This window comes from Rhinolophus ferrumequinum, chromosome 6, assembly GCF_004115265.2.
Source record: "Rhinolophus ferrumequinum isolate MPI-CBG mRhiFer1 chromosome 6, mRhiFer1_v1.p, whole genome shotgun sequence".
NCBI lineage: Eukaryota > Metazoa > Chordata > Mammalia > Chiroptera > Rhinolophidae > Rhinolophus > Rhinolophus ferrumequinum.
The window spans coordinates 41,466,626-41,488,083 of record NC_046289.1 but is presented as its reverse complement, the minus strand read 5'-3'; the positions used below and the strand labels follow the sequence as shown (position 1 = coordinate 41,488,083).

General features: G+C 43.0%; 1 long non-coding RNA gene across 1 annotated transcript; it reads right to left on the bottom strand.

The window, feature by feature from the left end:
* Window positions 1–1,516: 1,516 nt before the first annotated feature.
* On the bottom strand, window positions 1,517–19,836 carry LOC117023062 (uncharacterized). The gene is made up of 4 exons (XR_004423163.1): window positions 19,676–19,836; window positions 18,069–18,140; window positions 2,027–2,201; window positions 1,517–1,824 (listed from the first exon to the last, which is right to left on the bottom strand). It is a non-coding gene; the product is annotated as an uncharacterized LOC117023062 (long non-coding RNA).
* Between the last annotated feature and the right edge of the window lie 1,622 nt (window positions 19,837–21,458).

Below are 21,458 nucleotides of genomic sequence, written 5' to 3'. Positions count from 1 at the left end.
CAGATTATCAGTTATGGTCCGACACAGGGACTGTCAGGGTGAAAGAGACATCATACTCTCCCCTACGGGCCTGAGGCAATGGGTGGTGAAAGGAGGAAGGGGAAATTTGGGGTTCCAGACATGCAAGTCAAAGACTAGGAGTTTTGATGACAAAATGCTGGTGGTGAGGACCCAGGAAGTTGCCAGGAAAAAAGGAGAAAAACACAGAAAAGAAATGAGAAAGAGACAGAAGGCACACTGATTCATACTTTTGCCACTGAAGGGCCCTTGTTCGTAATTAGGATTCTCTGTCTTCATTTTCCCTCATGAAATACATGAAAGAAGAGGAAACAGGGATTCTGTACAATTTATTATTATTTTTTTTAAGTAAGCATTGAGCACCTACTCCGTGCCTACTACTGTCCTGGAAGTCATGAGGTGCTCAAAAGGAACATCAACTTCCACTCTTTGAGGAATGTATCATTCTCTCTTGGGGAAGCAAAAATATACACGCACAAGAGAGTAAGGGTACAATGTGAGATGGCGTTGGATTCTAATCAGATCCTCCAGCTGGGGGATGCACACATATATAGCATGGCAGAGAGGGATGATTTCCTGAAAACATGGCTTCAATCAGGTCATTGCTTTTCACATCAGATCCTAGAGCTCCTTCTGAACACGCGGGGCCCTACTTGATGCATGCAAATGTATATATATTGTCAATGTCCCCAGACAACCAACCCTCCTTCCAAGCTCTGCTCATATGTCCATTTACATGGTGGAAAGTTTGCGAACTTAATTGTCAGACCTCATATGTGCCTCGGAATCTTCCCTCTGCTTTTCCTTCTGCCCAGATCATCGGTCCAAAGGCATATTTGATGCCCTGTCTCTGTCTACTGTTCTTTATTTGACCCAGCAGTTATTGAACATGGGACTTTTGGAGTTCATGGGCTGGACATTTAGGTGCTTTCCAAATAGTTGGTGCTCACATGGGGAAGAGCTGTGGCCTATGTGTGTGGGGGCCGGGGGGACTGATCATTTAGAAGTATCATTTTTCATGTGCTGGAATCTGGAAATATTCTGTTCTAAAGACTGTAAGTGCATAAAGATTGGCACCACAGCACAGCTTCATTCAAAGTAGAAGGAAATGAAATTCTAGTTTAAGAAACATTGGTGTTCCTTCCCCTTACACTCTCTTCAACATTAGCCAACATGACATGAAATCTTTACCCTTTTTTAGAAAAAAAGAACTTTGACTACAAAATGATGTAACATTTTCCCCGCAGACAAGACTACTTTAAGTTTTCTAGAAATTGATGCACACACAAAAGAAATGGGAACCCAGACACATATATTAAAACTATTTCTTAAAATAAGTAAGTAAGTAAATCAAACAATGCTGTCCAATGGAAATATAATGTGAGTCGCATGTGTAATTCAAAAATTTCTAGTAGCTACCTTTCAGAAAGTAATTTTTAATATTTTATTTAACCCAATATACCCCCAAGTCCTATCAGTTCAACGTGTAATCAATATAAAAATTATTAATGAGATAATTTACATTAGTATTTCAGGGAAGTCTTTGAAATGCGGTGTGTATTTTATTTGTACTTGCAGTACATCTCAATTCAGACCAGCCCCATGTGGCCAGTGGCTATAGTGCAATGTTAGAACAAGAAGAGGATTCCGCCTTCATTGTCTTGCGTATTGTTACAAGGAACCTGGGTTCAGGAGGGTTTGGCGCCTTGATCAAGATGAGGACACAACTGCATCAGATCCCTAGGCTGGGCCCATTCATTTCAGCAGTTGCTTCCTGAGAGGAAGGTTCATGTGTGATGCCAACAGCTGCCTCAAAATGAAACACAGTGTTTAAAAATATTTTTTTAAATGACCACCCTCTAAAACCTTTGCACGCCTCAAAATATTTCTAAAAATAAAATTTGAGAAGAAAATAGCCCAATCTATAATACCTTAATACTTAGAAATGACAACCCTGTTAGCTACTTGTTAATACCTCTCCCATAGTCCCATTTCTACTCAGCTGTACCTGAGTCTGCAGAGTACCCAGCAGAGACAAGGCTGGAGGATAAGAAGGCAGCGCTGCTGGGTGGTGCCTGTCCCCCAGCGATGTGTGGGAGTGCTGCTTCTCCATCTTCCATCCTTCATGCCACCCACATCAGCTCCTGCCAGCATCCTGAAGACTGATGGTTAATCTCAAAAACCTTGAAATAACAGAGTGACTTTTTGTCTTCCACTCTACATACTTTCTATTGCTTTCTGAACCAAGCCAAAGCTGAATTCAGGGAAAATGACACTTCAAAAACAGAAAATGAGACCGAAAGGAAGAGCATTGCTTCTGATAGGACATTTGGGAGCAAACTAAATAATGATGGCATCTTCCCACCTGGCTTGATGAGAAAGCAATTAGATATGTCATTACAAAAAGCAACATACATCTTTGGTTTGCATTTCATTTTCAGTTGGGAGAGAATGGCATGGTTCACCAAGGATATAATTTAGGCCTCTTTGTACCAAAATACAGTGGTACCTCGGTTTTCTAAAGTAATCCACGAGTTCTGAAATATTCGAAAACAGCCAACAGCTAGGCCTCAGGATCTTGCACTCAGCGGAAATCATGTGACAAGTTCATCTTCTGAGTCGTGTTCGAAAACTGAAGCATTTACTTCCGGGTTTACAGCGTTCATGAACCAAAATGTTTGTCAACAGAGACATTCGAAAACTGAGATACCGCTGTACTGAGGTCAAAGTCATGATTAACCTCATGGCAACTCTGGGAGTCCTATTTCAGTCCACATAAAATGCCCTCTTAGAGGCCGAGTTTTGGGAGCTAATGCTGAGATGTCCAGTTGCCGTACTCAGACTTTAATAAAAATGTATTTGGTGTAATTCTTGATTATTGAGGAATCTTCCCCACATCATGCAGCCTACCTCTGGGACCCCCAAAGTACAAACAATATAAAAGGAAATAAGATAAGCAGAGGGAAAAATTAGTGCCTATTTATGTGTCATTGGCCGCAGGTCAAAGTGTGTGTGTGTGTGTGTGTGTGTGTGTGTGTGTCAGAGAGAGAGAGAGAGAATAGTTAGATAGATGTGCTGGATAGCTTCTGTTTGTCCTCTCAGATGCCCTCTATGCCCTTCTCCATCTGTTCTATGCCCAAAGAGGCAAACCTCGATGTACTGCTTTTAGGGGTTCCCTTGCACCCTGGTGTCCATTAGGTCCAGGTGATGGGGTCACCGGCAAAGGATTGTAAGGAGGAAGCAGCATGATGTTGGGGTATTTATTCACCCAGCTTGCTCCCTATAGGGTCTCTGTAGCCTGGTTGCATCCCTTAAGATCACAGCTTCTGTCACACAGCCCTTCCCACACAATTCTGTCACCAGCTCTCCTCTTGCCACTGAGACCGAGGATGAGTAATAAACCCCCTAATGTCAGCTTCCCGACAGGGACTACCCTTGTTTCTCTGCACCTGGCCCACCCCTTTGTCATTAGTCCCTTTGTTAACTATTCCCCCAAAACCTCATTGGAGTTCATCCACTACTTCCTTCTGAGATCTTGATTGATAAAGTAGTTATGGATACATACCATGCTCCAGAACTAATGACCCTTCTCTCTATTAGCATAAAACACCTTGAATTTTTCATTGTCCAGAGTTTTAGGTCAGATCCCTACAAGCAGACCCTGAGATGAGGATCTGTGTTGAAGAGTTTTATTGTAGAGATGCTCTGAGGAGAAACCTGCAAGGGAGTGTGGTGGAGGAAGGGGTCGGGGAGGGGCAACACAGAGAAAGCAGGAGATGAAGCCAGCAAGGGTACAATGTCACACAAAGCCCCAGCCTCAGCTGAATCTTGAGTGGATCTCTGGGGCATACACCACATCTCAGACTTTACCCTGACTCGAGTCAGGAGAGCTGCACCAGTAAGTCAGGGACCCAAGGGCATCCAGGCCAAGTACAATCAATTTATATTTCACATATATCCCCTATAATTTGAAAGTATTTAGGGAGGGGAGACACACTGATTATTAAGTGGCTTAATAATGGAGTTATTGGTGGCTTAATAACGGAGTTAATAATGAAGGGAAGAGTGTTACCTCCAGATACCAAAAAAAGCTCACAGCAGATGCTAAGGGGACACACCCTTTGAAAAAACACTGCACATAATTAAATAGTATTTGCTTTTACTGGACTCGGTTCATGTACTTTAACGTTAGTAAAAATCCAATCAATAAAGAGCAAAGGCATCTCTGTGGGAATATTAGCTACCAGATACCGACAGTAGTTCTACAGTATGTGTGCATGTGTTTGGGGGGTGGGGGGGTATCAACACTTGCCATTTCCCTCCGAAGCTTCTAACACTTGGAAATTTGTCACAGAAGCTTTTCTCATCTGCAGTTCAAACACTTTTTTTTCAGCAGAAATTTAGCTGAAGTTAAAATCACCATCTGCCATCTCATATTGAACCAGGTTCTTCGTGTGCCAAGAACTTCTTCTCTTGGCAATGATGTTGACTGTGATCTTTCAAAAATGTTTCTTGGGTTGGCAGCCTTGACTGAACAGAGCAAACAGCCTGTCTTGGAATTTAGGAAGAGATGTGCTGAGCAAGTTGTTGCCCCAGGAAGAAAAGTGCAAGGTGAAAAGTTGAATCATAGGTTTTGAAACCCCAGAAGCCATCTCTGTTATTATTGAACTATAACCAGCTAGGGAACAAAATCTCTGCAATGTGATTTGCAGCAGCAAAATGTCACGCAAGACCTAGGAAAGGAGTGTGTCATTTGAACCAGTAAGTGCTATTTAAGCACTTGTCAGGTGTGAAGTAATAGCCTCCATGCCTCACCAACATAAGGGTGACTGGGAAGGGGTCTTTGCTCCCCAGTGGTTCACCATCCAGTGGGTGGGAGATGCTTAGGTAGAAACAAAGCAGGCTATACTGAGGAGTGCAGCTGACACTGCCTCCTCCCAGAGGCTGGGGGATCCCTTTACCGTTTCCATGTGCCCCTCCATCAGCTCTGATAAGCTTTGGCTTCCAACAGCCTTCACCTAGGATTCTTCCTTGGTGGCTGCCCTTGGGTGCTATGTACATATACAGAGACAGAGGTGCTCCTAGCCAGTGACTGCTCAGCATGGAGTAAGGAAGCCCAGCTCCCTTACTGTGCAGCAGAACATAAACTGATGCCCCTAGAGAATCTGGCTGAGCTACTCCCTCTGGGACTGTGCCTAAACTCACCCTTGCTCAGTGTCTTTCCCTTCCCTTACCTACTTCCCTCATTCACTTGCTGGTCTCTTCTGGAAGAATTTCCTTAATAAAACACTTCCCTACAAATCCTCCTCTCGGGGAGCATCTTCTGGGAACCTGACCTAAGACAAGGGGCGTAATAAGAATATAAACAAAATGCTATGAGAGCCCAGAAAGAGTGATTAATTTCACCTGGAGATCAAGGTGAAAATAAAAGAAAAGGCATTTGAACTTGGCCTTGAAGGGTAATTTGGATTTTGCCAGGCAGAAGGAAGTGAGGAATACCATAATAAATCTGGGGAAAATATATGTGCAGGGATAATACAGGTGATGGTGGGGAGTGATAGGAGATGAAGCTGCTAAGGTAGGCTGGGATTAACTGAAGAAGAGTCTTAAATATTGTTAAAGAATCTAGGCTTTTTAAAAATTGGCAACAGTTACCCATTGTGGGTTTCTGAGAAGAGGAGAAACATGATACGCCTCTCCTTTAGAAAATAATTAAATGGAAATATAAAGGATGGGTTGGAGAGATAAGACATAAATAATGAAAGCCAATTTGGGGGTCATTGCAATATTCTGGGTAAGGATAATGAGAGACTGACTTAGGGTACTTACTGGGCATGAGAACGAAAAGGAAAGAATGGATCTAGACAATGAATAAATGGACTTGTCAACTAACTGAATGTAGGTGGGAAAGTGAGAGCAATCAAAAGTGGCTAATTAATGTGTTGGACTGGGTCAGAGAGTGAATGATGGTGCCATCAACCAACAGAGAGAAGCCAGGAGGTAAAAGCCAGAGAAACCAATGAGCTCATTTTTGGATATTCTGAAATTGAAGGAGACATCTGAAAAACAATCTCTAATAACTCAAAGAAATTTGAATGAAGTTTGAGAAGAACAACAATAACAACAACAAATCGGGCTATTTAGAGACTCAAGTTCTAGTTCAAAGTTAGACCAAAGAGAGACACTTTTTAAAATTAGGTTTCTGCATAGGAATCAAAACAACAAAATCAACCACAGAAACTTGGACACCTATCAGGTATAAGAACTCTTGAAATTTATTTGTGACAAAGTGCAATGCTTCACTTTCATTACGATTTTACGTTGCTGTTTAAAACTAGAGTTGCATATCTATATGGTCCAAAGATTAGATCTAATACACTAAATCTGGCTCTTTGGAGCAATCTATGAAAGCAGAGTCCTATGACAATGGTGCTGAAATACAGAAGAAAAATAATACTTTTAGTGTTTGCAACCTATTACCTGTCTAATGGAACACGTTGCTGGTGAAAGGACTGCTGGAGAAATAAATCCATCAACGCACAGTAGTAATTTCCTAGCCATTAATTATTACTGTTGATTTGCTTATGGCCTTGCGTTGATTTAAAAAAAAAAAAAATCAATATGTGCATGTGGGACTGACCATCCCTGCATTTGGTCGACATTTCAGGCAGCACACAGAAGAGAAAGCACAAGTCCAGATTCTTAAAAAGTGTTTCAGTTTGAAGAAAAGTCTACTTTACACAAGATACATTGTTTCAAAAGCCAAAAGAATTATAGGGCCACAGAGTCCTAGCTACTCTGTAACCATGTTACTCATTCACTCAATTCTTAGAGAAAACTTAGTACTTAGAAACTAAAACTTCCTCTTATCCTAAAGTAAAATGTTGTAGATTTCAAAAGCCAGATTACCCATGGAAATAACAGAGGAAGGGAAAGTAGAAAACATAAGGCGCAAGAAAAGGAGGACATTCGCTGTGTTTACGCATTCAGTCTCCCTCTCTCCTTCTCTCCTTCCTCCCTCCCCTACTTCCAGGAATACTTGAGAATCTACTGTGTGCCAGGAACTGTTCTAGGAGTTAGAGATAACATACTGAGCAAGGGAAACATACATGACCTCTACCCTCATACTGGATTTTAGATTCTACATATAAATAAATTCTGCATATAAATAAATTTGTCCAGCAAATGTGCTAGGCATAACCCAGCTAGGCTGCCTGCGTGTGAAATCTAACTCTTTCACTTAATAGTTGTGTGCGTTTGGTCAAGAGACTTAACCTTTTGACTCTCTGTCTCTTCATCTATAAAACATAGGTAATAATAGCATATGTCTCATATGACAGTTTTGAGTATTACAAGAATTAATTCATTTAAAACTTAGAATGGGCTCTGGTGCACAGTAACTGATCAACTGATGTTACCCACTATTATTTTTATCATGCCCAAGAACAAATAGATGAAACAGATCATATCTTTCAAGGAGCTTACAGTCTTCCAGGTGGAGACAGACAGGTACACAGATAAAGGCAATAAAGTGTGGTGGGTGAAATGATGAAGAAAGAATGTTTAGGCTATCATGGGGGTGGGTATCACAAAGAAGGGAGTGGTGAATTCTTTTGGTCAACTCTTTTGAGACAGATGCAATATCAATCCAAGGTAGTTTCTATTTCCCTGACCCTTAGGTAAATGATCCTTCCCTATTAAATGCCTGTTTTGCTCACTTTATTTGCCCATAGTTATTTTACTGTGAATAATTACGTAAGCACAAATGAAGGCTTTTCATGAAGGGACATTGTGGTTCCTCTTACGCTGAATAAAGGAGCTTGCCATAATAGATGAAACTAGGTTACATTTTCCTGATTTCTTATGTTCAGTGGCATATTTCTTACAGAAATCAGAGTTGTTTGTGAAAAGGGAAAATAGGCCTTTTCTCATCCCAGGTGGTTATCTAATGCCTTTTGCCACTGACTGCCTCAGTCATGGCCGTATGATTTCCTTCTGGCGAATGGGAACCAAAGTAAGCTCAGGCTTCTGGAAAGATTTTTTCTCAGTAATATGTGACCCACAGGAGGAAATACCACTATTCTTCCTGGATCCACCTCCAGATTTGTTGTGTGAGAAAACAACACCTTAATTGTTCATGCTGCTTTTAGATGGTCTTTCTTTCAGTTAATTTCTTGTGGTAGCTTGTCCCCAAGGATTTGGGGCACTTCCCTGCAGAAATATTGCACATGCTGTTTTTTTTTTAAAGCCTATTCATGGATATATGACTTACTTGGACTAAGGAAATGCGAGCAGCATGTTGGGTCATTTCTGGGCAGAAGCTTCCAGGGCCAACATGTGGTTTGCCATGCGCCCCCTCCCTGCCTCTTCAATCAGGGAGGCATGTTGAGATGGAGACTCTGCCAACCTAGTTCTCAGTGACTACAATAAGTAGGGCCTTGTCCCTTCCGTGATGGACTCAGAAATAAACTTTATCATTTTAAGCAGCTGAAAGTTGTTTACTATTGTTCCAACGAATAAATCTAGTCTATTTTAACTGATAAACACCCTGAATGCTGTAGTAACTAAAAGCAATAAAGTGAAGGCAAGAACTGGAGATGCAGACCCTTAACTGAGTAACTGAACAGTTACTAGAAAGAACAGGTTCCCCTCTGTCCATTGGTTAGCGAGAGGAGCTTCAGAATGGTAATTTAATCCAAATAATGCTTTAAAAATGTCTTCACGTCAATGCATTATTCAGAGTAAATCAATCACAACTTATTAAGTGTCTGCTTAGTATTTCTGACACTCGTCTCTTCACTTTGCCCTCCCATACCAAAGTGTTTTTGTAATGACCTTGCTAGGGACACCCCTACCAACCCATCCACCTAGACACCTACCTCGGGGCTTTCGGTACTGGCTCAATGATCACAGAGCTGAATTTCTGTTGTACAAATATGAGATGAGGGTGATGCATCAGTGCGGGACACGGGAGAATGATGATGGTGATAACAATACTTACACAGCACTTGTTCGATACCAGGTGTCATTCTAAGCACGTGATATATATAGTAACTCACTTAATTCTCATCTCATGAGGCAGGTCTTATTATTCTTTCTCTTTTACAGAGGAGGAAACAGAGGCACAGAGAGGTTAAGTGTCTTGTTCAAGGTCATGCGACTCAAATGTGGTGACACTTGGATTTGATTCCAGGCAATCTGTCTCCAGAGTCATGTTCTAGCTCTGACGCTTAACCAGGAGGGGTGGGGGGCGCTCTTGGCCCAGCAGCGACCGGCTGTGAGCCCAGTTGGTCTTCACCCGACTTAAACCTGAGCTGGGTATTGTTTCACAGTTCACAGACCATATCTGTGCCCTGGTTTCCTCAATGGTAAGATGGCACTGCTGAGGGTTCTGTCCTCTGTGAAGTAGCTGAGGCATGAGAGGGCCCTCGAGTCAAGCAAGATTTTGGTAATGTTATTGGGGTTGCTGTAGCATTCTAGGACAGACCCCCGGAGGGCGCAGACATCTTGGGCATGTGAAGAGTCTTGCACAAAATAAGAAATGACCATTTAGGGACTTCTCTGGCGGTGTAGGAGGGTGCGCATTGTAAGGTGACAACAGGACATGGGAAAGGCTGTCTGGAGAGTCATGGCTCGGGTCCGTAGATAGAGGAGCAGCTGAAATGCGCTTGGCATGCTGGGTTAACCATTTGGATCAACTGGGATTTGAAAGGGTTGAGGCCATTTTCCTGAAGTCTAAAAGGGGTGCACAGATGTGCATGTGAGTAGGGAGATAAGAGCCAGGAACTTGGATCTGAAATTGTTTCAGACAAGCTTTAGATATCAGGCTCAAAAGAGAACTTAACAATTCGGGAAATGCAAATAACTACCAGCAGGTCCTTTAGGTTGTAGTTGTAAAATATATTTTGAAATTGAACACTTCTCACCACCCCCATGGTGGCCACGGCCAACATCCTCCTTCCAGCCACCACTGTCTCTCCTGGACTCCTGCCTCCATCTAACTGGTCTCCCTGCTTCCACGCTGGTCCCTGCCCCAGGCCTTTGCCTCACTGGAGACAGAGTCATCTTTTAAAGAATGCAGTCAGTTCCTGTGGCTTCTTCTCACTCTTAGAATAAACCCCAAATTTTTACTACATAATCTTGCCCTGCCTAACAGCTAGGTCTCATCTCTCACTCACTCCCCACCCCGACCTCCCTCCCGTCCAGCCTCTGGGCCTTCTTTCTGTTATATGAACACACCAAGCTCCTTCCTGCATCAGCGATTCCCCTTTGCCTGCGATGCTTTCCCCCAGGCTCTTTGCATAGCTGGCTCCTTCTCCTCCTCTGGTCTTGGTCCAAATGTCACCTTCTCCAATTTCCCAATCACTCTGGCCCCTGCCCCTCACCCTCTCTCCGCCACCCTCTATGCCATTAGCAGATTTCCTTTCCTTCACAGCACACACTGCTATCTGAAATGGTGTCCTTTGTTCTGCTTGTTTACCTATTAGCCTGACTGGCCTTGTTCATCTTGTTCATGGCTGTGTCCCCAGAACCTTCATCAGTGTTCAGGGCACGGAGGCTCCATAAATTAAAAAATAAGGAATTTACATTTAATTTCCATCAGTAATACGTTTAAAACAATTTACTTAGATGTCCCAATGGGAAAAGGAAGGCGATAAAAATGAATTTTATTTACATTTAATTGAATATTGATGTATTCTTTGGAAGATGGCAATAGAATAGTGATATCGCCACATAATTTTGTGAGGTTAATCTACCCCCAGAAAATCTGAAATTACATTTGGCTCAGAATAAATTATTTGTACATAAAAAAATTTACACCCAGGAGCCACAATTGATAGGTTCCTATTTTTAAATAATATGAAGATATAAAATATAAGCTACAATGTTTCTATAATAAAGAGCTATAATAAAGAGTAAGGCTAAAGAATACAGTGTTAAAATCTAGCTAATCATATTTTCTTAACTGATTTCCCTGAATAATTTAATGGCACTAAATATTTATTTGGAATCCTTGGAAATATTAATATCATACCTAGGTATTAATTGCATTTGCCTATTTGTCTTATTCCTGGATTTGATTCAACATTTTTATATTTAAAGATTCTTAATGGAGAGCCCTCTGGGATACAATCATGTTTAATCCATATATGACTAAATTTGGTCATATTTGCTCATTGTGGAAAGAGCCCTCTCTGAGAAGTAAATATTAATGCTGACTGCTTTTGAAAAAGGAACGCTTGGGGCACCTCTTCTCCTTTTTTCCATTTTTAGACACCTCTGTTAGCTGCCTTAACACTTAAGTGGAAATGTTTTAAAGGAGCTTGTGAAGATTTGGAAAAGATTTTATTTTTAATATCCCAGATTGCATCCTCTGCATTTGGTTGGCTTTGTTACATGTGCTCCATCTGTCTTGGAGATATGGAAAACTCAGCAGGGTAAAATGGAAAAGGCAAAAGCATTTCCCTAGTTCTCTGAAATGTCTAAAAATTACTTCACATGTAAGACCTAGTATATGGATTCCATCACTTCCTACTTCCACAAGACTCACTACCCAGGTGCCGGTCAACCTGCCTTCCAAAGCAGGGAAAGGAGACATTGCTCAGTTACTCCCTGGTTAGAAAGTTTGCAAGGTTGAAAGCCTTTTACACAACCTCTACTTTGAAAGACTTCTGTAAGATTTCTTATCGTTTCAGGTGAATTTAATGAAACACACAGATTGGTTCTTTTATCATGACTATCCTTAAAAAAGAATATCATCAATTTACTTGCTGGCTACAGTTGATCTGGGATTTCTGATACCTTTCTTTCATGTTTCAGGTTAAATACTGGATGAAAAAATCTGCAAAACAAACCATTTCCTTGCCTATCCCCAGCTGCCCCTGACAGGGAAAGAAGTTGAAATCTTACTCCTCATTGGACATTACCTCCAATTTCAAGCTTCTATTATCTTTTTGTTTTTTTAAGCCACTGGACAATACCTGGTAAAGTTTTTTGTATCTCTGAAAATCAGCTGGCTATATTTGTAATTGGAGCACTTCATGAACTGGGTGTCTGGGAGATCTAAGTGCTTTTTTCTGTCCTACCACTGTTTAATATTATATTTATGTAGTTACTGAGTGTCTTGTAGCCTTAAAATGTGAACTTCTGGAGACTAAAGATCTTTTATTATCTTTAGTAGCACCAAATAGGGATTCTTCAGTATCGTCTCAAAAGGGACTTTAATCTGGTACTATAAAGTGACACTTCTTTGGTGTGTGTGAACAGAATCGAACTTTCAACAAGCAAAACTCACAGCCCCCAACTTTATGAATCTACTGAATTGAGAGGATGCTAGTATCCTGGTTTGTTACTTTGGGGAGGATCTTTATTTTTGAATCATTATAAATAAAGTATTTTTAAAGCAAAATAAACCACTGGAGGTGATATTTAAATATCATGTAATATTTAAAGCTGGCTTTATAATTTACAAATCATGGCTCAAGCTGATAAACTTATACATCCCTGCCTAACCCACATAATATCAAATTTCTCATGTCCTATGACTCATCTGAGAGCTCTATGCACTTGCCATCAATATGCCCTATCCTGTTGCAAGACCTTGTCATCACCTAGAACTGCTTCACCTCTGAAATCTTGAACTTTGAAATTCCACTCTGAGCTCAACTCAACACGCCTCCCGCACCTGTACCGTCACCCGACCTGTCTTCAGTCGTAAGAAGGCACTGGCCTTCAATCTCCCCATCTAACAGCCCCTAGCCCTCTTGGGGTTAAGGACACTATCATCATCAGATACAACCCCCTACTCCTGGGACTTGCTAGCACAGCCAACCAAAAAATCCTTCATCTTGGATTCACCCATCTGTCTGTTGTCTTTGCGCCTTGAGCATTATGGGAGAGAATTACATAACACATAACCATACAGTCAGGTGCTAATATACATTTTTAATTTCAAACGTCGGCTGGGCACTCAAGACCACCTAAAATTCTTCAATTATTTCTAGTTGATTCCCTATATAATCTACCTGATCTGAGGCATGTGGGACTGGATGACACGAATCACAGCCACTTAGGACAGATCTATCTATCTTATTCAAAATATATAAAGTTCATGTCCCCCCCTGCATTTCATGTGGGTCAAACTTTCCCCATTTTTCGTATGTGTTTCCTCTTGTTTTCATTTTCTTTTGCAGTTTTCCAAATAGATGACTTCTTGGAGTAATTAAAAAGTTTAGAGGAGCATTAATGACTTGAAGGTAATCACAAAATATTTCCCATACACTATGTACCAAGCACTGGTTTAGGTGCTGAGGATACAGCAGTGAACAAAATAGACAGCTCCGTCCTCATAGAATCCATATCTTAGTAGCAAGGTACAGAAAATAGACAAATCAGTAACACATATACTAAGTCTTATCGGGGGGACTGCAGAGTCCTGTAGTGGTGGTAGCATCTGTGAGGTGTGCTGTGCTCCGTGTACGAGGTGCAAGCATGAGCCAGATTGCCTGGGTTCCAATCCCAGGCCTGGCACTTACTATATGTGTGACCCTACCCTCTCTGTGACTCAGTTTCTCTCTCTGTAAAATGAAGGATTTCATAGTACCAGCATGGTAGGGTTGTTATGACGATTAAATGGCTGACTACACACATAGCATTTCCCCTTGTAAGCACTACCAACGTGTGAACTATTTTATTTTAAATGACTGTCTCATTGTCCCCATCCTCACCCTCACAGCTCATGTCCTGAGGCAGACATAGATTCACCGAGAAGGGAAAGCCCCTTGCTTGGAGGAGCCTGTCGCTTCCAGGTCCTGAGAGAGGCCCTAGCAATGTGTTCATGTGGTGCTTTTGTCAAATTTGCAAAAGTGATATATTTTCATCGCAATGGGTTAAGATGCCATCTGTTTCCGTCTGTTTCCCTTGTGTTAGGGAGCAAGGAAGTGGCCGTGGGCATGTGGGGCCCCAACGAAGAAGTTCCGTTGGAGACACATTTAGTTTGGGTTCAGTGGGGAACATCGATGTGGTTTGATCACTTCCAGATCGATTTCAGTGACTGCTGGCCATCCCAGCACGGAAGCAGCTCCCGGGACTCCGACTGCCCTCTCCACCGCATGTGCAGGGCGGGACAAGGCGGGAGGATGTTTCCACAGAGCCTGGCAGCAGAGGCACAGGGAAAAGGGAAGACAGGGTTTGCATGTACAGAGCCACAAGGTAGTCTGTGCAAAGTTCTTGTAATCCTCTGATATACTGAACGGTAGGTAAAGGATTTGGTTCTCAGGACATAGTCAAAACAGAAGTCTTTCCCTGTCAGGAACATACCAGACAACGCAGCACTAATAGTTATTACTGCATTACTCACTGAATGTTTGCCCCTCAAATTCATATGTTGAAGCCTTACCCCGTCATGTGATGGTATTTGGAAATGGGGCCTTTGCATGGTGATTAGGTTTAGATGAGGCCATGAAATGGGGGTGGGGTCCTTATGATGGAATTAGTGGCCTTATAAGAAGAGACCAGTGAACTTGCTCTTTTTCTCTCAGCCATGTGAGTATACAAGGAGAAGGTGGCCGTCTGCAAACCAGGAAGAGGTCTTCACCGGAACCCAACCCTGCTGGCACCCTGATTTTAGATTTTCCTGCCTCCAACTGTGAGAAATCAATATACTTTGTTCAAGCCACCCAGTCCATGCTACGCTGTTATAGCAGCCAAAGCTGACTAAGATACACATTATACATTTCTTTTCTTTTTTTTAGTGGGAATCACATTAGAATGACAATTCCTGCTTGCAGAGCAGAACCTTACAGCAGCACTACAAACGGCAAGTAGGTGTGTGTGCAGTTGTAAGCTTTATGCACCACCACCATCAATATCAAGAAACACATTTCTGCTAGCCACATTGGAAGAAATCTTGAATTATCCTCCTATTCCCTCTTTAGAAAATATTACCAAAAATTATTGTCATTTTAGAGATGACCAGAGTTTCTAGCCAAATTGTGCAGGAAAAAATAGCATTGTGTGTGCCAGCTGATAAATATAAATGATAGTGCTTTCTGAATTTTAAGGGTTTGTTGTATTTGTCAGCTTTTTATAAACTTATGACTTCTACAATTTCTTTTCTCATTCTAAATAATATTCACTTTATCTCTAATTTTGATTCGGTAAATTTTGTGTTCTTTTTCCTAAGCAGGCCCTTCTTCCAAACTGCACACATTTCAGGCCCACAAGCCCTGAATCTACTTCTGTCTGGAGGAAACAGGAATGAGAGAATGCATTCAGTTTTCTTCTCCTGTCATCCACACTTAGCTGTATGTTCTGTTATACTTCATGTCTTCCCTCAAGGAAGGGGACCAAACGGCCCTACTCCTTCCCTCCACCTATGCCCTGACGGCTGCTGGCCTCACACTCCACCCACCTCCTCAGTGCCTCTCTCCACTGACCTCCCCATCGTTGGATGGCCATGACCTTCTCTTCCCCGTCAAACCACAAACATATTAAAAATGTCCTTCCTTGATTCTGGCCCCCCACTCCCTGCCTAACTCTTTTTTTAGAGGCTTCCTGACTCCTCCCCGCCCCTCCCCTTCCCCACACAATGTCTTGAAAGAAGTCCATAGATCGTCTCTATTTCCTCATTGCTCAATTCACTGAGATCTGGTTTCTTGCAGCTTTTGGGCACTGTCCCCTAGAGTCACCACTGCCAGAATCCATGGCTTCTGATTGGTCCTCATGCAGTCTGGCCTCCCTGCTGCATCTGACAGTGTTGACACCACTCTCACCTGCATCCTTTCTGCCCTGGCCACTGAAGGCCCGTTCTCCTGGTTCTCCTCCCTCCTCTCTGACCATTTGATCTTGGTTTCCTTTGCTACCCTCCCTCTCTCCTCAGTTCCCTTAGAGACTGGTGTTCCCCAGGCTCCAGCTCAGAACTCTTATCTTCCCATCTCACATGCTCTTCCTGGATATGTTTGTTCTGCAACGAGTCTATGCCCCTGACTCTGAAATGAGATTTCCGTTCCATGGTTGCTCCTGAACTTTGTAGCCATGTTTCCATCTTTCCACTGGACAGCTCCAGCTGCTTGTCCTATGGGCTTCTCACACCAGCATCTTCACCAGAAGAGATCCTCATCGTGGTCCTCTCCAAAGCTCTGCTCGTTCTGTGTTCTCCATGGTGGAGGTGTCACTATCAACCACCTAGTCACTCAGTCAGGTATTCATGGAGTTTCTGTATTTTCCTCCTTCCCCCTCACTGCTAAACCTCCAACCATTAACAAACATTACTCACTTTACCTTAACGTTAAATGTTCTTAACTTTTAAAAATATCATTAATCTTCCCGACAATATGGTGAAGACTTCAGATTGCTTCTCAAAATAATGCTTTATAATGCGTAAAATACGAAGGATATCATTTTTTGGAAATACAATTTCCAAAATTATAAAAAGTTTTGATACAGCAATGTAAAAATGCACTAACATAATATCAAATACTCAGATCCAGTGTCAGATCTAATTACAGCAATTTTAAAGTAGTGATGAACACAAATGATACTCAGAGATATCTACAACTGAAATGTGATATAAAAAAAAATCTGTGATTTCTGTTGGAGACAAAGCCATAGATATTGCTAAATTTACTGTAGCATTTTTTTTGCATTCATAATCAAAGAATATGATAGTTTTTGTTAAGAGAAAAGTGAAAGTAAAGCTATCATGTTCTTTCCACACAGTTTACAGATCCCCTGAGTTCTATCTGAATTAAGAACACCTGCTGTAAGAAACAATAATTATGTGAAGTGATAGAGGCGCTAACTAACGCTATCATGGCAATCGTATTACAAGATACAAATGTGTCAAATCAACATGTTGTACAGCTTAAACTTACCTAATGTTACATATCAATCGTATTTCAGTTTTTTAAAAAGAACACTTCTTTAAAATGATCTCTGGCACTTGCCTCCTCTTTCCCATTCTTCCTGCCACTGACCTGATGAGGGTCTTTATGTCCCCACATGCACCTGAATCGACTCCTCCCCTTTTTTCTAAGCCTGCTCTTATTGCAGTGTTCCCAGCATGCCTGAGAGGAGCCACCCTCGGCCCAGTAACCCAAGCTGGGTGCCAAGCACTGCCCTTCTCTCTCCACACTCCATCATGGACCCAGCCCTGTCTCCTCAGCAGAGCTCAGATTCGTCCCCCCTCTCCACTCACCTTGACCATCTCAGATGCACGGCTCTATCTAAAACCCAAATCTGATCATGGCACTCCTCTGTTTTCAATCCTCTCATGGTCTTCAGGATAACATTCAGGCTCCTTAGCATCCTATGGCTTTTGCCCACTTTCCAACCCAGCTCCTGCCCTACTATATTCTAGTCACCCCTCACTTTTCAAGTTACCCAAACTGCAGGACAATCGAGGGGTTTGAAGTGAGGGCTCTGGAGAGAGATTGCCCCAGTTCAAGCCTTCGCTCCACCACTCCTAACTGCACGGCCTTGGGAAAAAATGACTGCCTGTCCATGCCTTAGGGACCTTAACTTCTGTAAAGGGAGCCATAAGAGCACTTTCCACAGGGTTGTAAGAACTAAGTGATATGATACATGTGAAATGTTCAGAACCCGGCCATGATGCATAGAAAAGCTCAGTAGCAGAAGAACCTTGTTATTTCATGTTTCCTTTCTCCTGTTCTCTGCTTGGCCAACCAGGCCTTAGACTCTCTCTGCTCAGGCATCTCCTCCTGAGAACCTTCCCTAATCTGGGCTGGTGGGGCCGGGTTGGGCTGGGCTATGGTCCCTGCCTGCTCGTCTCACAGGAAGCTCACCACTGAGCTGTGTCCTTCACAAGGACATGTGGTCCCCAGGGTGGGACTGTGGCTACCTCCCTTTACAACTCAGGACCCACTTAGAGCCAGGCACAGGGTGGGTGGTCAGCAGGTGTTCAGAGGCTGAATAAAGAGAGAATACAAATCAAAGGACAAAGTGCTTTAAAAGAAAGAGGAGCCAGTTCTCTTTTACTCTCCTGACAATTTGCTTTTCAAAGTATTGGATCATATGCGGACTTATCTTACTGTTTTTCTGAGTGGTCCTGTCTGCATTGAATCCTTTCCTGGCCAACTCCTGGGCCTGATAGCATCATGCTTCTGGAAAAGAGGAAGAAAGTAGTGTGTGTGAGGAGGGGGGTGGGGGGAGGGCAGGATGCTGAGCAGAGGAAGGAAGCCCTCAGTCTGTTCCTCAGGAAACTGGTGTCCAAGGACAGCATAACCATTTAATATTCTCTTAGCAAAGAGAACTACACCAGTAGGAGCAAGAATGTAAGTGTATTTTTGAGGACAGAAGAGAAAACCCTATTGTGTGGAGTCCTGGCTGAGGGCACGGCCAACAGAGCAATGGCCCTGACATCAGTGAGGCTGTCCTCATTCCTTTATTCTAAAACATTACAAAATAATTCCTTTCTTGGGAAAAGATTAAACCGGAGGGTAGAAAGTAAGAAAGCAAAACTGCCTCATCTCCCAGTCCTACTCGCCATAGGCAATCTCTGCTTCTATGCAGATTTTAAAATACACACAGGCAATGCTGGCAGTCACTTGTCCAGCAGGGCTGCAAACATGCTCAAAAAACCCAGAAACGTGAAATTATGCTGCGATTTGTCCAGAGAGACAAACTGCATGGAAATAACACAAGAAACACACATTTTATATACAGCAAGAAAGAAACTATTTAAAATATAATATACCGGGGGTGCCAAAAAAATGTATACACAATTTAAGCGATGTTAAGACTTTGGTCAACGTTGCTCAAGCAGTAGTTCACTGTGCTCAGAAGTGTCTGGAGGCTGATGGTAACCACTTTGAGCACCTCTTGTCACTGCAGAAGTCAAACGTGACTTGTAGTCATCTTTTATCAGTATATACTAATACAGTTTTTTCCTTTCTTAAAATGTGTATACATTTTTTGGCACCTTCTGTATACAAGGAACCCTTTTTTAATCAGCGAAGGCCTGTGGCGTAGGGGGGGCTTTGGTGTTTGATTCCCGCTCTGCCGTCTCCATTGGTTAGTCCACAGGTCAGGGCCAGGTGACAGGTCCCACACTCAGCGAGAGCAGGAAGGAGGGCCTAGCATTTCAGGGTGCTCACTAACATGAGGCCGCCTAGCCTCAGGCTGGAACTGTTTGATTTAAACAAGCCTGGATTGGAGGTCCACGATGGGACAGGGGAGGGCATGCTGCTGCAGGGCTGGGCTGGGGAGAACAGAGGAGGATTTTCAGCCCCAGGGGCAGCCTTCCACATCTCATCCCTTTAAAACAATCATCACTTTTCCAACTTGTCACTGCCAAAAACAAAGGCAAAGGTAAGCGTAACACCTGTAGGCTAGGGCTTCGGAAAGCAGAAGGGAAGCCCAGAGCCAGAGTACAGCCCTGACTGAGTCTAAAAATAAAAGTGGCCTGACATCCTAACAAAGGCCTCTTGTCAGGTGCAGCAGGAGGTGCTGTTCCTCGGCCACCTGGGGAGTGAGCCCAGCCCTCCGTCCCCCGGGCGTCACTGCCCACCACCCGCGTGGGGCAGACCAGCCTGCCCTCAGGAAACAGCCCCTTAATCACCAGCTCCAGCCCTTTGCTTCCAGCTCTCTCTCACGGCCCTGTCGTTTGGGGGGTTTAAAGGAGGACAGACTGGGGTACCTTTGTTTACAAAATCTTCCGTGAGCAGTGAAAGCAAAACCAGGACAGCCCGCCCTTTGCTGTTCTTCAGCTGTCAGATAGGCAGGGATGAAGCGAATCCGTCTTTGGGGAGGAAGAGGAAGTGCTGCTGCTTCCACCAGCTCAAAAGGAGCCCTCTGGAAACCAATTGCTCTCACGATGCTATTGGCAGCTCGGCCCACTGTGGGTTCTCCACAAAGGTGGTCCCTGTGACCTCTGCACCGCAGAGCTTGTGTTTGTGCCTGTGGGGTTGGAATATCTTGCTCCTCTCCCCACGCTTCCACTTGGATTGATCAGGAAGAGGTTCATCAACTTTAAAATGATCAAACTCCTAAATGGATTAAAAAAGGAAATTGTCAATAGGAAAAGCAAAACATCTGGGAAATAATGAAGCATATGCTAGAAGAGTAAACACTAATAATACTTAATTTTTAAAAGGTTTAAAAATGTTTCTGTTTGGTTTAAGTCATTTTAAACACAGCTAGCTAGCTGACATCTCAATGATTGGAGTCAAACTTTCTGGCTCAAAGGTATTGTTTATGCTCCTCATTGGCTCACGGCTGCCCCCACGTGTCTGATATAAAAGCCACAACATAGAACTTGTCAGTTTTCTGCTTTGCAAATAAAAGGGTGGAAACCTCCCTCCAGTCTACGAGCTCCCATGACAATAAATGATATGGAATTAAACCAGTGCTTTCTATTGTTCATAACCCTGTATAACCCAGGCGAGTTTTCACCAAGTCTTTCATTTTAGAAGACATCGTTATATCACCTTTCTCTCTCTCTCTCTCTCTCTCTCTCTCTCTCTCTCTCTCTCTCTCTCTCTCTCTCTCTCTCTCCTTCTCTTCCTCCCTCCCTTTCTCTCTCCCTCTTGCAGTTCATTGTGCCTTTGCTGAAGGGGTAAATTTAATCCTTAGAGAGAGTGATTATGATTTCATCATCGATGTAAGTCCGGCTAACGAGACTCCCTTCCAGAGAAACCACATGACTTATTCATTGATGTGCATTGGATTTTATTTTATAGCATTCAGTAAAAGTCCTTTATTCAGGATGATTGAAAGTTCGCACAGAGTCTCTGATGTGAGATGATTTCTGGTACATGGCTCAAACAAACACACATCAAAGTGCAATTTCCTTGTGCTCACCTGGTACCTTTTCAGTGAGCAGATTGGATCCTCACTTTGATGTGAAACTAGGCTGCCGCTGTGGGTTTGTTTTAATTGCCAGTTCTTCCTGTTTCTTGCTCATTCACGTCGTGTCTCTGATTCCCTTCTTGCTTCAGAGAAACTGAGACCACACAGAATATAGTGTTGTCCTAGGTGGAATTTGGAAAGTGGCTTTCATGCTGAATAGATCAAGGGGCGGTTCCCTCAGGCAGAAAGGCTGCAGCAGGCTCCTCAACACTGTGGAGGAGATGGCCGCGTGCTCCTAATAATCATCCCAGAATCTTTCTAACTGCAGTGGCAGCCTTAGTGTCACTTCCCAAAGACACCCACTAAGCAGCCTTCTGTGGTTCCCGAGTGCTCACTGTTTCATCCAGAAATAGCTCTGAGGGACAAGGCTCAGGCTTCACTTGCCCCAAAGCAATTCAACAACTCTGCTCCAATTCAGTGCCTACCTCGGAGCCACGTGGGCAGATTCTCTGAGACTGAACTCCACGTCTACTCCCAAAGGAAAAATCGTGAAGTGCATGGTCTGAGTGGGCAGCCAATATTACTAAAAGTAGAGCACTTGGTGGAATGGTCACCACGTTTTGTAACTCCTG